This window comes from Uranotaenia lowii, chromosome 3 (genome assembly GCF_029784155.1).
Source record: "Uranotaenia lowii strain MFRU-FL chromosome 3, ASM2978415v1, whole genome shotgun sequence".
Taxonomy (NCBI): Eukaryota; Metazoa; Arthropoda; class Insecta; order Diptera; family Culicidae; genus Uranotaenia; species Uranotaenia lowii.
The window spans coordinates 362,826,648-362,845,779 of NC_073693.1; positions in this window are offsets into that span (position 1 = coordinate 362,826,648).

The window sequence follows — 19,132 nt, forward strand, 5'->3', positions numbered from 1 at the left end:
GCTCAAAAATGCAAATTCCTCACGGATGAGTCCCACTGAATAGGAAGGTCCGTCCATCCGGCACAGCGGCAACATATGGTCAAATGATTGGTGGACGAATTCCTAATAAATTAATGAACTGCCTTCATTCGGGTGCAATTGGTTTTGCAAATATTCTTTCTGTGGAGGTTGAACTCGAATATGTAAAGGAAGTTTGGAAACAAAAGGTTAGCTTACTGTATTATTCAGTTAAATATCGGATTCTTCTTTTTCTCACAAATGTTTGAAAACTTAATTTGAATCTTCCATTCCAATGCAATCATAGGCCTCTTATAACTCGAAAAATTAATAGCAATGCAAGGAATTCGAAAAAACTTCTTGACCGAAATCATCTCTCCTTTTTCTCCGCTTTCTCAATTTTGATCTTTCTCCTTTACCATCTTTCTCCTTTTCCTCTATCGCCAACTTCAGACTGGTACGGAAAACCCCGAGACGTGTGCCGGTAAGGTAACGCTTTCATAATAACTCACGCCCGTTACAGCATCCACTACCCCGGGGACCTCGAAACGTGTGCCGGTTAGGTAACGATTTCAAAGTAACTCGCCCCCGTCACAGCATCCACTCCCGCAGGATTTCTAACCACCAAGGTGTAGAAAATACTAATAAATAACTTAAAAAAGCAATGAAAAAATTATGTAGTCTGAAAAAATATAAAAAAATAATTAATGTAAAATTTAAAAGAAATTGAAAAGAAAATTAAAGTTAGCCCATTTGAATTTTGATGCAGGAAAACAATGAACAACAAGTAAAAATCTAAGAGAACTCACATGTACCGTAATTAATATAGACACTTTAATTTCATATAGTCTGGCAAAGAGAATGACGGGAGTCAATCGAGCAAACTTTCTAAATATTGGAAAATCATTTATTTATTTATTTTTTTTTTATTTACATAGTATTCCGTCTTACGACATAACTTGACGAACATAATTCCTAAAATTCACTCGGTTCATAGCAACCGTTCTCCAATTTCTCGGGCACCCCACGTTCGCCAGATCACGCTCCACTTGGTCTAACCACCTCGCTCGTTGCGCCCCCGCTCGTCTTGTTCCTACCGGATTCGTAGCGAACACCTGTTTTGCAGGACAGTCGTCCGGCATTCTCGCAACATGTCCCGCCCAGCGTATCCGGCCAGCTTTAACCACCTTCTGGATACTGGGTTCGCCGTAGAGTCGCGCGAGGTCGTGGTTCATCCTTCGCCTCCACACTCCGTTCTCCTGTACGCCGCCAAAGATGGTTCTTAACACTCGTCGCTCAAATACTCCGAGTGTACGCAGGTCCTCCTCGAGCAATATCCATGTCTCGTGCCCGTAGAGAACAACCGGTCTAATAAGCGTCATATACAGGTTACACTTCGTGCGAGGGCTAAGTCTTCTCGACCGCAGTTGCTTGTGGAGTCCATAGTAGGCACAACTTCCGCTGATAATTCGCCTCCGGATCTCACGGCTGGTGTCATTGTCTGCGGTCACCAGTGAGCCGAGATAGACAAAGTCTTCGACTATCTCCAGCTCGTCGCCGTCGATCGTGACCTTGTTATTACTGGACAAGCGGGTTCGGTCGGTCTCGGATCCGCAGGCCAGCATGTACTTCGTCTTGGACGTATTAATCTTCAACCCAATCATTCCTGCTTCGCGTTTCAGTTTGCGGTAGATCTCCCCCACCGCCGCAGATGATCTGCCGACTATATCAATGTCATCGGCAAAGCAGATAAGTTGACTGGATCTGTTGAAAATCGTGCCCCGCATTTCGCCCACCGATCGTCGAATAACACCTTCTAGCGCCACGTTGAACATCATGCAGGATAGACCATCACCTTGTCGAAGCCCCCTGCGAGATTCGAATGAACTCGACAATTCACCCGAAATCCGCACACAGCACTGCGTTCCATCCACCGTCGCCTTGATCAGTCTGACCAGCTTCCCGGAAAAGCCGTTCTCGTCCATGATTTTCCATAGCTCGTTACGGTCGATCGTGTCGTATGCGGCTTTGAAGTCGATGAATAGATGGTGCGTAGGGACTTGGTATTCCCGGCATTTTTGGAGGATTTGCCGTAATGTAAATATCTGGTCAGTCGTTGACCGTCCCTCCATGAAGCCGGCCTGATGACTTCCCAAGAATCTGTTTGCTTGTGGCGTTAGGCGGCGGAGTAGGATTCGGGACAACACTTTGTAGGCGGCGTTGAGGACAGTGATCGCTCGGTAGTTCTCACAGTCCAATTTGTCGCCCTTCTTGTAGATGGGGCATATTACCCCCTCCTTCCACTCCTCCGGTAGCTGTTCTATGTCCCAGATCCGGATTATCAACCGGTGTAGGCAATCGGCCAACCTGTCCGGGCCCATTTTGATGAGTTCATCTGCGATGCCATCCTTCCCAGCCGACTTGTTTCTATTCAGTTGGCGAATGGCTTCCTTAACTTCACTCATCGTTGGGAGTGGCTCCTCTTCGTCGTTGGCTACGCCGGCGATGTACCTTCCCCACCGTCTTGATCTCCTGCATGTGCGCCGTTCAGGTGTTCATCGAAGTGCTGCTTCCACCTTTTGATCACCTCACGATTGTCCGTCAGGATACCCCCGTCCTTATCCCGACACATTTCGGCTTGCGGCACGAAGCCTTTGCGGGATGCGTTGAGTTTCTGATAGAACTTTCGTGTTTCTTGGGAACGATGCAGCTGCTCCATCTCCTCGAGCTCCTCCTCCTCCAGGCGGCGCTTTTTCTCCTGGAAAAGTCGGACTCGCTGCCTCTTCCGCTGTCGGTGATTTTCCATGAAAATCATGGTTGAAGTATTGTGATTCACAAACCTTTTTTGGCTTTTTGGTAACATTAACTGAAATTATTTAGCATAATTTCCACTAGTTTTACACCTATAGATTATATTACATTTTTCAAAAGTCATTTGGAGTTGAACTGACAAAAAATAGCATGTTATTTACGATTCTAATAAACTATTTTTTATTTTGCAACTGGAAAGAGTTATGAAGAGCTTGAACATTATCATAGAATGCTCGATTGGCTCCGCGCAAATGACAGTTCAATTGGCTCCCGTCATTCTCTTTGCCAGACTATATGAAATTATAGTGTCTACAGAATAAGTGAGAAAGAGATAGCAATAAATCATAACGGTGCTTACTGAAACCGTTAGCGAGTGATGAGGGAGTGAAAAAGAAATAAACAGCAGTATAGTATGAGTAAAAATGTTCTTTATAGTCATAGGAGGCTTTGGAAATAGAAAAGGCAGATTTAAGACGTTTGTTGTCACGGAAAGATGTGTTTTAATAATCGCAGAAAAAATTCGCGATTGAAATAAGTAAAAAGAAAATTCACTACACAAGGCATGGCCGGTTGAGCAACTACCAAGCTAGAATCCCGTCACGACCACCCCGAACGGTATCTCCGCTTACTTTTGCTGCAGGGAAAATCGTAGCTGAGTACGTGAGACCTTTTAAGTCCCATCACACATTTGAGTCCCGATAAGGCTTATACCGCGCCCTAAGATTGCATTGCTTTTGAATTGTGTCCAGTGTCATGCGAGGCCCAAGACGTTCCATTAGCTTGTCAAATTAGGCAACATTGTGTTGAACTCCTCGATCGTCCATCTTGGTGGAGCGTGGCAGCTGCAGAAAAAGATGCCGTTAATTGTTGCAATCACGAATCCGTCCCGAGAATCTACCACAATCTCCTGGTTAGGAAAACATCCCGTGGCGTAGACAGCGGCTGAGCCAGACCTGTCCGCTGTCCAATTACCGTTTCTAGACGGAATTCTATATAGTTCTGATAAAAGCGCCAAATCACACTTCCTTTCGCCTACCATTTGCTCCAGCAGAAGCTGTGCATTCTCGCTAAGGTTGAGGTGTAGCTTGATTATTTCCAGTTTTACTGGCTTGCCTTTGCCTTTGTATATACCGTCAAACGGGGCATCATGCAACAGCGGGGTTCGATGCAACATTTATATAACACTACATTGAATCAATTTTTAATTTAATGTATTGTAATAAAGTTAGCTTTTAATGATAACAAAATGATGATGACATAATTTCTCGCATCTTAAGCTAGTTGTCTTAAGTTTTTTATTTTTATGTAAAATTTGAAAAATCGAGCAATAAATGTACAAATTTTAACGTTTTTTGATGCCGAAAAAAACTTTACCCAGTATGACGGATCGGCTTGATAAAATTACCTACAAACTTTTTACAGGTTTCCTCATATTATACCGACATTGTTGGTGTAAAAATATTTTTCGAACAATCACCCAATTTTTTTAAATGAATATTTTTAATATTCAGTTAGGTGTCTGGGGTTAAATGCAACAAAATGCAAATCAAAGAAATACCTTGTGAATCTCGTTTCCATGTGTTGGAATATGAATGTTTTGAATCACGCGTTTGTAAACATTTAAATTTCATTCATCCAAACGTTTATTTTTATGATTTCAGCTTTTAGAATTTTTCGTAGTATTATTTAACCCCTAAATGTATGCAGCATCCTTAATTTCAGAAAAAATGTGAAAATTTGTTTTTACAGACACAAAAACTACTGCAATTGGTGTTGTCATGCGTAATGGTCACTAAGACATCACAAATATATTAAAAATTATGAATTTTCGTACGTGTTCATAAGATTTTTCATTAAAAACAAAGTTTGTTGCAAGTAACCCCATTTTCTAAGAAGGGTGAAAATCGCATGTTTTTAGAAAATTAAAAATAACTGAAGAAACCAATAATTTTTTTAACTACGCCAATTTGATGTCCCAGCATCCTTAAAACTTTTGATGCATAAAGGATACGATTAACTGTGAACATAAGTTTTTCAGAAGCTATTGAAGTTGAAAATTGTTGCATGTTGCCCCAGTTGACGGTACCGCGCAGTCCAAGCCACCAGTTTCGTGGACATTGCCATCTGCCTCCTTGCATAACATACATTTCGGCTGTTTTTTTTTGCATTCTCGAGCGAAGTGTCCCTCTTCACCGCATCTTCGACAGCATCGTGACCGGTCAGGTCCGTTACAGGTTCGGGATAGATGACCAAAATCCTAGCAATTGAAGCAGTGTTGCATCTGCTTCGGTATCCTGGGTGCGGTTCTAAAATGTCCTATTGACCACCCAACTCTTACACTCCCTACCGTCCGTAGCGTGTTGGCCGCTGTTGGTGAGAGGCGAATCGTTGCAATCTGCATTCCACCGTACGCCTTTCTTATTTTTATAGCTACTGATTCGTTGCTCATGCCAGGTATGCTGGAGAGAGCTTTCTCGAGCTCCTCTGCAGTGGTAAACTCATCCAAGTCCTTACATTCAATGGACGCGACCTGTGATAGCGCTCGGACAGTCGTTTCATCGCCTAGGGTGCTTTCGACAAGCTCCTTGAAGTCGGTGCTCTTTACCGCCGGGTCTTTTTTTTAGCTCGAAGAGCAGTTCGCCTTTTTGGGTGCGTCTTGTTTTGGTAACGCTTCCACCAAGAGCAGATAACTTTGGCTCTGCGCGTAGCTTCCGGAACAAGTCCGCATACGTTGTGCCTTCTTTCGCTTCCACAGTAAGGGCATCACCCCTGAACATCACCCGTTGAGGTTTGGGTTTTAGGGGGGGGGGGGGGGGGGTTCTGGCGACCTTTCTTTTCGCGTTCTCCTTCCTATTACGAACCATTCGTCAGCCTTCAACACTGCTTTCTCATAGTCCGTACCCCTCCTCTTTTGGAGGAATCGTTCACGACGGGAGAGTCGCGATCTCATTTTGACGGATTGACTGACGGAGCCCCACTACTCGCATGACGGATAAAGCAATCAACATTTCTCCGTCATACGACTGGCGAAGCTCCTACACATGGTCAAATTTCTCCTGAGAGTGACTGGCAAAGCTCTTCACACTTCGATCGGCTGCTTCAGCATATTCGATTGTAGATTCGATATTTTCTGGTAGCATCATTAAGTTTAGATCTCATGAATGGGCATCTAGAATTAGTAAATGCTCGAAGCAATTTCGAGCGCAGCTGTTTCAATCGTTTTAAACGAGAATTAGTCCAAAGAGGTGTAAGTGGAGGTCGAACCATGGGCACAGATTTGTCAAAAACCTCGTCCATAATTGCGCAGAATGAACTAAAAGCTACGTCTACACTAGTATATCTTTGGAGATTTGCCCAGTCTACTTCAGATAGACATAGGTTCATGAGATCGAAATCAGCACGACGGAAGTCACGTGCAGATGGCCTTGCTTCTGATAATGTCTCAACTAGGGTGGTCGGATTTACCGGTTTTTTTCAAATCCGGTATTTCGGTATTCGTAATTTATAAAACCGATAAAACCGGTGAAACCGGTATTTTTCAAAGCATATCGAATTCATGAAAAAGTTTCGTCTAATTGCAGCAGAAATGGCATAAAATGCCCAGAATTTATAACGCAATACATTTAGCAACATTTTCAATTTAAAAATATGGTATTGTATCATAAATCTATCATCACCCTCATGATAATCATAATATTTATCATCTTCATTTCATTATTACGATTTCGCTGTGAGGTTGCAGAAATTATAGAAGTATATTCATATTATTTTCATGGAATTTTGGTCCTGAACTCTGTAATACAGTATTTAGATTTAAGAACAGATTTCACAGATTTAGTAAAAGTTTTTAAACGTCTTTTATGAACATTATATACAAAATATAGATATTTTGATAATTCAAAAAGATTTTACGGTAAAAAATTAGGCAAAACACATAACTCTGTGACAAAGTTTCTGGTTGATTCACAGAATTTCAGAATTTTGTTGTCCAAAATACGAACTTCCTATTCTGAATATTCCTATTTACTAGATCTATTCAAAATCAAGTCAAATTTCAGCAATAAATATAGCTGTTTGTATCTGATGCATACGTGATTTATTATAATACTGTGCAAATTTATAAAAACTTTGTTACCGCTTTGTCTAGAAAAAGAAAATGCTTCAACAGCGTTAAAAATAAAAACAACAGAACTCCATCAATTACCTTGAAAATACATTTGACCATGTGTTTAACTGCTGACTCTTTGAAAAATTCAATGTTTTAAAACAAAGTAGGAAATTTCTAATCAGTTTTCTACATTTTTGGTTTAAAATATTAAATTTGTGAAAGCCCGGCTCCGCTTAGAACGATTTTGATAAATTTGGCCTTTTTATAGATAAATCATTTTTGCATCTTTTGACCAGTTTTCACTTTTTCAATGAAAAATATAGTGATTATTGTGAAGCAATATTAAATTTCTTATAGCTGTTTCTTTTCTTCAGTCATTGTACACTTGAACAGTCTTTAAATGTTGTAGAGCGTTAGTTTGATAGCTGAACTGAAATGTGTAAAGTTTCATAAAAAATATCTTTTAAGAGAGAGATGGCAGCTTGTCAATGCTCTTTTGAACGCCACTATAGCTTTAATCCAAAAAGTTACATTGACAAGTTTTAGCAATAATCAAATCTCACATAAACCTTGTAGTAAGATTTATTGAGCTTAGATTTTAAAGCTGATTGAACAAAATTTGAGTATTTGCACTCATAAATTTTGTTAAAAAAAAAAACATTTAGTTGTGAAAAATTTACCGGAAATACCGGTTTTTTACCGTCTCAATAGCCGGTATTTCCGGTATTGGAAAATGGACGGTTTTACCGGTTTCGGTAAAACCGGTTAGACCACCCTAGTCTCAACATGCAACTCTAATACTGAGCTATCCTGACTTCTTTCATCATCGTACATCCCGATAAACCGATCAAAAGTGAACTTTGTTCATAGGACACTTTCACCCACAAATTTTCAATGCTACCGGAATTACTAATTGTGAATATCGATGAGCTAAACTTTCATGAAACGGCTATTAGCACTCCTCCAGTTCTAATATATTTGAAAATTATATTTGCTAATAAATTTGTTCCATTTTATTTCCATGTGTGCGTTCTGCTTCCTTGTTGACAAGGAAGCACTTCTAGCGTTGTATTACGTTTTGTTCCTACCTGTTATTATTCTGTCGCAGCATACTTCCGTAGACGGGTCCCTTGCGCTCGGTAAACGTGATTACAAGTCATCGCAAATTGGTCAACCAACGAGGGGCTACCCAATATAATTTCTGTTGCGTTGTGGAATGCCTTAAATCTGATGTCACTTAAAAAATATGCTATATCAATACATTGATACATACGTAAATTTGTTTCATTTTGTTTCCAAAATTATCATTCATTAGTAAAACTCATGGGTGACTCGACTATCATTACGTCACGCGCGGCGCAGAATAAGGGCCATCGTTCTGATTTTTGCTAAACTCTCAAATTGTCCTGTGGTCGTGAAGTAAATTTTTCTCGTTGACTAATGAACATTAAATCGTCAATAGTTAAAAAAAATAACAATATAATATTGTTAATTGGGGTTAAAACATATTGAATCTTCTGTGTTAGATAAGTTAAAATATATCGGCTTGACCATATATGTCTGACGTGGCTTGACCACGTTCAAACAAACGACAATTTATGAGTTCGTAAAAGTCTGCTTACCAAGGAATAGAGGACACATTCATTGACTAAAGTCTGCCCCCAACAAATAGCGAACGAATTGATCGATAAAAACTTGACCATTTCTTACGACGACCAGAGACAGTTCTTTTTTTCATCTTACTGTCCTGCAAAGGGGGAGAAGCAAACCGAGAGGGCCAATTTATGCCATCTGACAGAAGCCAGTAGTCGTAAAGTGGCCTGGAATCGCAACTATTCCGGTGGCTTTTCTTCGGCTCTTTCCCACTCCACCGACATTATTAATTTTCATTAGGGTAAATTACAGTTTATTGTTTTCATCAGAATCGACCTCTCTGTTTCCAGCTTCAGTGCTCGGTATAACTTTCGCCACTTTACTCTCTGGTCCACCTTCTGAGGGATCGGGAAAAAGAATCCATACCAAGTTACCAACAAAACTAAATTACACATGTGAATCGAAGCAGGGAAAAGATTTTATGATTGCAACATCGGTGAACAATTGAGTACAAACTTTAGTTTTCCCCTCTCTATTAGGGAATGCCAAGGAAAATTCTTTCGAAGGACGTAAGAAACGAAACCTGTAGCTCATAAAAGTGGTATCATCTTACATTCCCGACCCTCCTGCCTTTCGTTTTCCCCACGTTACTTTCTCCGATCCAGCTGCAATAATGACGCCCACGCACACTCAATAACTATTATTTGCGATTTGCTTTCACTCTTTTATAGCATTTTATTTCGCAAATCAACACCGAAGCCATAACGGGCGGACTGCCCAACTCCTTAGGCTGAGCGAGCGAACGATATTTCCGATGACATTTCGGTAAAAGCTAGTTAACTGGCGGAAACCCATAAAATCATAGTTGCTCATATGGGAAGCATTTCATAGCGTGGCGAGGCCTGCTAGATCTCGCAGTCCATGGGGAACTAATGCATAGTGGTGGAAAATTGCCTACCGATTGCTTATTGGCAGCCTGGTCATTGTCGTTGTCGTTCTCGCAGCCGTCTTGGATGCTGTTTCTGGTTGTCTAATTTTCTGTGTCTTTTTTTCCTTGGAGGTGTGTGTGTGGGGGGAAATTGATAAAAGGTACTGGATGCAACAAAGCCACAAAGTTGTCGTAAAATAGTGAATATAGTGTTTGGTTGGAGAAAATATTGATTTTTTTTCATTTGGGGATCTTCGAAAAAGCTTTTTCGTATATTAAAGCTTAGTGCATTTAGAAATGGGACAGTTACGAATGCGTGTATCTCAAATTCCATTCGTTTGATCGAAACACTTAGTATGAAGTAAATGAAGATAATTTTATGGTTATTTATGAAAAAAATTAAAAAAAAAAATTATCCTTTTTTTGTAAGAAAAAAATCTACTTTATTCTTGGTACCTCCCATCGGCCAGCGCACACTTTTTTCAGTCATGATTTTGATCAGTATTTCCAACATATACTTTGTCTAATCTGTATTTTATGTAGCTGCATCCCCCTTCTTCAATTTCTGCTATATTTCGGTCCAATACTTCTCTTTTCAAAGAAACTGAGGGAAATTTGGTGGATACAACTGTTTCGAAATTAACCAAATTTTTTAGTTTTTAATCCATTTAAAAGCATTTTTAATGGAATTTCTGCTGTTAAAATCTGTCAAAACGAAGCTAAACCATCATGAGATTGAATTTCAAATATAATCGGTTTGTTAAGATCGTAGGTTGCGAAGGGAACATACAATATTATTTTTTTTAGGCATTCAAAAACAGCGAAAACCAAAGTTTTTGTTTCGAAAAATGTTGTTTTTTTTCACAGGATTGGAATCTTGGCAAATCATTATATTTTTTATAAAACAACCAGCAAATACCAGCAAAACAATATGCTAGAGACCTTTCCACGAGCAGAACTCAAGCAGATTCAAACGCTGGAATTTGTTTGAAAGGGAACTAAGCTTTATTTAGAAAATATTCTACAAGAAAGAGCAATATTTAACGAAAACAATGCTTGAGAATGTTAATAATACTATCTACCACTCAGGTTTATGGGAAGGATTTTTAGATTTTAATAACACCTTAGCTTCTCACAAAAATGCCCTAATGCTCATTTGAATGATTTCCTTGGATGATAAACATCGCAATTTTTCTCTTCTGTAATTATTGTCAATCGCAGCAATCGGAGCGATCGCTTCATTCTTACATCCGTTTCATCTTATCTTTTGCCACGCAATTCGCGGAACGAAATTTGAAAGTAGAATGTCGCTTTTAATTTTTAACCCTTTTTTCACATACCTTAGCCATTAATCTTTCACTCGGGCACCTTTCCGGCCATATTTCATGGTAAAAAACTCACTAACAAGCGACACAGTTTTGTGACCAAATCACTACTCCAATAAAAACACCTGCTTTTCGTTTAATTACTTTGAACCATACTAAGCCTATCTGACGAAAAAAAAAACCGAGATTTTAACACTTTATCACAGGCATACCTCACTGTATAAGATATTTTGACCGCCCTATATTGAGAACGCATAGAAACCTAACATTTAATCTTCATATTACAGACTGCAACCGAAACACAACTTTTCAATAAAAATTAGAGTTAATTCCTTACATTCCGTCACAATTCACAAAAAAGTCCTCAGAACATCCTGTGAGCAGCATTGGCATTCACTCAGCTAACTCTCGGTAACTTATTTCGAGTTGATAGTCACTATTGAAATTTATTTTTATACTAGCTGATTCCATACGAACTCCGTTTCGCTTTCAACTTAGAATATGTCATGAACAGTTCGTATGAAAGCCAATTGCAAGCATTTTCCAGATGCACTTCTCATTGTTAAGTAATAAATGCAAAAATGTTAGACGATCACTTTGTCTGTCATCTGCTACTAAATTTGAAATCAGGAATCAATTGACCGTGCCAAAAAACCCCGTGTATAAATTTCGACTCAATCGTTGCATAACAACGCAATTATTGCCAAAAATCTAAACCTCTTTCGGTGGCCTCTTATTTAATCTTTGATATCTGGAATCTGGAATTTTCAAAGCAATCTGTTCTGGAACGAACGAGGCTCTCTGAACCACCCTAAATTAAGAAAAGGCCCAGTAGTAACATGGCGATGCTGCGCGCATTAACGGCGGTAATGCGCGCCAAAATCATCGGTTTTCCTCGGACACGAAGAGGTTTTTCCGAAGGATCGAGCCACCGTCGATCCTTGACTCGGTCCCCTTTTCTCAACCAGCCATCATCGGAGACGGTAACATAGTCAGCGGCCTTTAGGGCCAGTGTCAGAGGCCGAATGGCCATTAGTCAAAATAATTGTTTTGTCGGTAGTCCAAATTTGTAATTAGTTTAAGTTCGGTAAAATACAGTACACTTTTTGTAATGTGTTTAAGAATGTGTGCGATTTTTTATTTTTCGAAGAAAGGTCTGATGCTATCGATCCTGCCATCAAGGGCGATCCTGAACATGGTCCTATCGAGCCAGATCATTGAATTAAATCTAAGCATCAGACGGTATGTTCGGTATGGTATGTATGCGAGTGTGATAGAAATGTGTTTGAAACGTTAAAAATCGTACTTGCGTACAGTAATCAAAAATCCCTTAAATCAAATCGACTACGAAATAATACTCCGAGCTGCATATGGCGTGTGTGAGTGTTCTTTAAGCTATCCAAATGTACGTGAAAATTATATCTTAATTTCGTCTAGTTCTTGTGCAAATATGAATCCGCCCATCATCTATCCACTTTCAATAGTGTGATCTATCCTACAATTCCTCCATCAAGTTTGTGTCATCAACGACAAAATGGTAGTCGTAATAATGTAGACAAAGACTTACTTGTGTTCGTGTTGACCATAATTGCTGGAAGGAGCACAATGTACCATTGAGAAAAAATCCTTAATCAATTTCGAGGAATTTCCTTGAATCAATTTACAAATAAGCGATCCAATTACTTTCTAAACGCTTCAACAAATTTACATTATATCTATCACGTGTTACGAATATTGACTGTAAGAGAACAAGAAAAATATTCACCACTTAATGATATTAGACCGAGTCGACACCACATTAGATCAATTAAATATGAAGTAATCATCCACAATAAAAAGTGGCTCAGAAAATGTTCAAAAGAGCTAACAATTACTTTTTGAGCCGAGTTGAGGATCAATAAGTAAGCGTACGAACAGTCTACTAACGTGTCAGCCGATTTCAACCGAGAAGAATAAGCGCCGATGGGGTCGAGTCTTGAACGTCCACAATCTGTGTGTTATTCACCACATTCATTGCACTTGCAGAATCCACCTCCTATAGCGACAAGGTGGGAACTGATCGGAAAATGGAATATGGTGTCAAAAAACAAAACAAAACAATCGCGCTGACCCAGCAAACTCGCCAAAAAATATATAAAACCGTCGTTGTTTGTCGGGGTTTTGAAGTTCGTCCAAGTGGTTTACATCGCAACAAACGGATTTATCGGTAGTGCGTAGTGCTTGTTTTTGAAGAAGAGTTTTAAGAGCCGATAAAGAATAGTAAATTTTGTATTTGTTGAAGGCAAAATGGTGGTGCTTAACTATCTGGATCAGTGTGCAAAATACTCGTTTCAATCATTGAAAGCCGAACGCAACACAAGCTCAAAGTCGCGCACCACCTATTCCTGTCACAATGAAGCTTTTCGACTTTCAAGCTCACATGAAGCCAGCATTGCTGTCAGTCTTTTCCAATTGAACGAATACTAGCCCGGCTTTCAGTCCAATAGGAATGAAAGCTGGAAACCGCCTTTCAATTTTCAATGACTGTGTGCGCTGTTCATATTCATATTCATTTGAAAGGCAGACATTTTCAGTCATGAAGGAATGAAAGAGCGCCAAGGAACGTTGAATACAGCAACAACAACAAACACTACTGCTTGCGATGGTGTAAAGGACATGATGCGGTGTATGCAAATTTGATTGCAAACAAGATTGTTTTGATGTGTGTTGCTTTCAGTGATTATCTCGGAATAAGGGATTGTTTTGGTATACACATACGTTTATCTTTCCAATTCTAGTTATAGTTCATAGAAATTCAAAATATAAACAAAAAAAAAAACATTTAAAATTTTTTTTGGTTATTTTTCGTTTTGAAAAATAATTATCTTCAAATTATTTCTTCAGTAGGCGACGGACTACGCGATTTCGATTTCAGCCAACACATAAAACATCTCGTAGTGTCTATTCATTCTGCATATGAAAGAAAAAAATATTCAGGAAGCGAAAATTTTCATCAAGGACCTACAAAAATATTCATGAACAAAAACATCAATCATTTTCAATTGAATATGACTGGACCGGCTTTCAAATGAATTTGAAAGCATTTTGACAGGAAATGAATACGGTAGAAAGCTCCTTTACTTTGAAAGATACAAATATGAAAGCTATTTCAAAGCTTTGACTTTGACAGAGAGGATGCTGTCAGTTGAGTGAAGATTGAGCTTTGACTGTGAAAATTTTGAACACTGATCTGGATTATTGCTGGTATCGGATTCGTCTTCTACATCTGCACACAGAAATGTCTGAGGATGCCGTAAGGTTCTACGGTGGTCAATGGAACTCCCCCGTAAAAATCGATGGAACCGTCGATGAGATAATTTTCAATGAGTTTCAGGTAGATCATGTTATTCATAAATATTCCTTTTTTCCAGAACGAAAGAAATTCCAGAACGATGTTTTTAGTAAGATTATATGCGAACGTTTAGGAACAGAACTAAAACCCCTCAGATCCCTACAAATATCCCCATTCTTTCCAACAAGATGAAGCTGGTTGGTTTGAAGTATTCAAAAATCCATGATATTTATCGGAATTCCGTTGCGCAATAAATGTTGAAATTATGAACAGATATGTATGTCGAGGTTTCTCAACGTACAAGTTTTGTTCATTTAAGCTATTTTTTAAAAACGGTTCACAGTCGCACGTTTCATTCTGGTTCATATGATACTGTCGTCGGGAGATGTTGCATTGTTGGAGTTGTATTGAAAATTATGTTGGTTCACTTCGAGAATTGGTCATAACTTTCAGAATCATTTATTCATTGAAATTGAAACATTTACTCACTGAAATTGAATTTCTGTTGGGATCGTATTGAAACACAGTCGGTCGGTATTTTGTCAGCTTGAGTCGGAGAAAACGTCAGATTATCGGTCATTTATTCGGAAATACGTCCAGAGTTTCAAGTCGGTTAGAGGAACTTGATCATAAGGATCATGTTTGCCATAGAAAAGTCAGCTCTGGTTGAGCGGATGAAAAAAAAAAGAGAAATGGTCGGTTTCGGTAACATTTTGAAAATCATTCGGTATTTTATCACCTTGTTTAATGGAAAAAAGTCAGATTGGACAGTAAATCGTACAGAAAACCATTCAGTATAGAGGGGCCTGATCACATCAAATCAAGTGCGCCTCGAATAAGTCAGCAAATCATTCAGACAATGTCAGACAACCATTCAGTATAGAGGGGCCTGAGTACATCGAATCAGGTTCGCCTCGGAAATGTCAGCAAACAATTCAGTTGTTTCGGGAATCAATCGGATTCACATCGGTCAGCAACCCATTCAGAATTTTCGGGAACCAGTTGGGTTCAAATCGGTATAAAAATCATTCGGAGACACAGTTAGTCCACAGTCATTTGGAAATCGGTCAGCAAATCATTCAGTTTTATTGAACCAATTGGATTCATATTGGGTATCAGTCGGCAAACCATTCAGATTTTTCAGGAACCAGTTGGGTTCAAATCGTTCTGAAAATCATTCGGAGACATATTCAGTCATTCGGAAATCGGTCAGCAAATCGTTCAGATATACACTTTTACAATAAATACACTTTTACAAATCATAAAGGGAACCAAGCGGGGTTCCATTCGGTTGTCATTCAGGCCGACATTATTCGGTCAGCAATTCGGTTGGGTATTATCCACATTTATGTTCGGAGTAGGCGTCAGAATTCGTTTTTCGGTTAACCTGATCACGGGATCAGGACATTCATGTGACGGTTTTTTCTGCTGTGTCTTTTCTGCTGCAATCGGGCATGGCAATACCAGGGCTTTCTAGCGCGCCTTCGAACACACAAACTACTTCCGGAAGTTTTTTGTGCAGTCACTCCGCCATCAGGAGTTATCGGCAAGGGATTCAATTATTCGGTATCAGTCGGTTATATTATCCGGTACACTTCAGAGTTGCGTTGGGTTTCGGTTTTCGAATAGTCTGATCGACGGGATCAGGACTAGCATTTGGCGATTTTTCATCAACATCATCCTGGATTAAGTACCAGGACTCTCTAACGCAACTCTGCATCACACAATCACATATACACTTATCACAATCAATCGGAATGAAACTATCAGAGTCTGAGTCATTGAAGTCACGGGTTGACTGTTGGTTGGGAATTGGTATGTCAGTTTTTTTTATACAAGTCTTACTTTTGTCAGAGCGGTTCATTCGGTACTTTGTCAGAAACTCATTCAGCTACCCAGTCAGAAAGCCATTTAGCTACCCATTTAGAAAAAACGGTCTGGGAAATTGTTGGTAAATCATTCAGAAACACGTTCAGAAAAACATTCGGAAAATCATTCAGAAATCTGGTCAGAATACATTGTTGGAAAAACATTCAGAATTTGTTCTCGGAAAAACATTCAGCAAACAAGTCAGTAACTCAGTCAGAAACTTGTCAGAAATGAGTCGGAATGAAATGTATGTTTAAGTCATTATTTTTTGTATTTGTATTTTGGTCTGATATGTGTCGGAAGAGCTTGGGAACTAGCATGTTCGGCTCAAGTCAGTTGTCGGAAGTCAGAGAGCTTGGAGAGCTCAGAGTTTGAACAGTCAGAAAAGCATTCGGTATTAAGTCAGAGCATGGGTTGGCATCAGGGTGCTGATCGTGGTTAATGACATCAGATCAGCGCCCAGAAATGAAAAATAACTATTTTGAAGTCACCCTTACATATAAGAAAAGTGATACTTCCTTTCCCAACATCTTAGACGCACATCCAGACTACTATCGGACGAAGGCGGACAACCAGAGAGGTTGCAAAAAACAGAGTCGGCACCCAAGCACAAAGGTCGGAACCATCGTGGGCTAACGGCGGGCGGTATCGCAGTGTCTCTCCACATACAACGAGCGCAGGTCATCGGAGTGGTCAAAGCGAGGTAATTCATCCTGGTACGGTATATCAACATCGGCACAACAGCAAAACAGCGGGAATTTCGAAATGCGTACGTCCCGTCGCCTTTCAAGGCGGGCGGCATGTTCTGGAACGAACGAGGCTCTCTGAACCACCCTAAATTAAGAAAAGGCCCAGTAGTAACATGGCGATGCTGCGCGCATTAACGGCGGTAATGCGCGCCAAAATCATCGGTTTTCCTCGGACACGAAGAGGTTTTTCCGAAGGATCGAGCCACCGTCGATCCTTGACTCGGTCCCCTTTTCTCAACCAGCCATCATCGGAGACGGTAACATAGTCAGCGGCCCTTAGGGCCAGTGTCAGAGGCCGAATGGCCATTAGTCAAAATAATTGTTTTGTCGGTAGTCCAAATTTGTAATTAGTTTAAGTTCGGTAAAATACAGTCCACTTTTTGTAATGTGTTTAAGAATGTGTGCGATTTTTTATTTATCGAAGAAAGGTCATTTATCGAAGAAAGGTCTGATGCTATCGATCCTGCCATCAGGGGCAATCCTGAACACAATCCATTGTATTATAACGTCAATATTGCTAAAAACTGTGAAAAATTCATTTACATGGACGACCCCTTTCGTCGACCCCTGGCAAAACTTTTGACATCTGAAATCGATTGCTCGTTTCTAAAAACTACCGTGTCCAAATTTTCATCCCAATCCGATGTATAATAACGACGATATTGCAAAAATATCGCAAGGTTAATATGGACGACCTCCTTTGCCGGCCCCTTACACTGAATTTAATACCTGAAATCTATTACTCGTCCCTCAAAACTCTAGTGTACCAATTTTCGTCTGAATCCGATGTATAATAACGACAATATCGCATGAACAGTGAATAGTTAATATAGAAGACCCCTTTGGCCGACTCCTGATTTTAGATTGGATAAGTGAAATCAGTTGTTTGTCCCTAATAACTCCTATGTGCAAATTCTCAACCCAATCCGATTTATAAAAATGTCAATATCACTAAGATACTGAAAATTTAATATGGACGACCCCTTTTGCCGGCCCCTTACACTGAATTTGATACCTCAAATCGATTGCACGTCACTCAAAACTCTCGTGTACCAATTTTCAGCTGAATACGATGTATAATAACGTCAATATCGCAAAAACAGCGAACAGTTAATATGGACGACCCCTTTGGCCGACCCCTTACACAAAATTTGACACCTCAAATCGATTTTTCGTCTTTCAAAACACTCATGTGCAAATTTTCAACACGATCCGACGAAAAGTAACGTCAATATCGCGAAAACAATATTAGTCTTCTATGGACGACCCCCTTGAGAAGGGGTCATCCGAAAATCTAAAAACATTTTTCATCATTCTTGGTCCTAATGAGCATTCTTACCAAATTTCAGACCTCTAGCTCCTAAGACGGCTGAGTCTATAGAGGACAAACAAACAAACAAACAAACAAACAAACAAACATACAGAAATTGCTTTTTGTTTATATAGATAATTTTTTTTCAGGCAGTTAAAAATAAACGCGGCCCACCTTAATAAAAGAATTTTTTGTTCATTCCTTCCATTTTGTGAGACAGTATTTAAAAAATTCAAAACTGTCTAGCCAAAAATGAAACTGATTTCTTTTGGGTTTTAAATACCCAAAATTCTATGAACGAACATCCAATATCTATATGAAGATGTTCGGTCTTAAGCCTGAACTAACCACAGAAAGTAAATGTAACCTCAATGCTTTTCTGTAGTAATTCAAGATTAATCCTTATTCGATATCTTTGAGGTTGGTTTAACGTCAAAAATCAAACTACGAGGGGAGTGAAATCGTTCCTTACTACCCTGACCATCATCAGGAGAACCACACACTGTATCTCTTTTCGCCATGAAATGAAGCTCCCGTTTTTACGATCAGCTCGTATTTATTGATTTGCGCTTGATGGGAAAAATGACATGATATTAAATGTTTTCCCCCACTCACTTCTTTCTGACGATCCATTCTTCCATTAGTTGGTCGTGGTATCAGATGCAGGATGGTTTTTCCTTTTCCTCGGACAGAGTTTTTGCGAAAATTCCCGACGATGGCTGATGGTGGCACACTTTATGACCTCATATCTTCCGCTTCTCGAGCCGTCGTGTTCTGTGTCGATAATGGAAGCTTGCCTCACTTTGGTCAATTCGAATGGGGGAAGAAAAACCACCACCAAAAGAAGCTGTGTGTGAATTAGCTTGATGGGTTCCGTGTCTTTTGGTGGTGATTTTTTCTGTTTTATTCGCAGCCGGAAGGAGGAAATCGTATTTTGATATTTGTTTCCCCCACCCAAACCACCTTCATCGTCTTTCGGTTGGCGTTCACACATGTCATTGAATTTCCACACAAGGAACGGCGTCGGCCGTTTGGCTGGCGAGCGAATAGTCTGCTTTTAGGCGCCCTAACGATGATTTAGTGTGCAGTTGCCTACATTCGGGCGAATT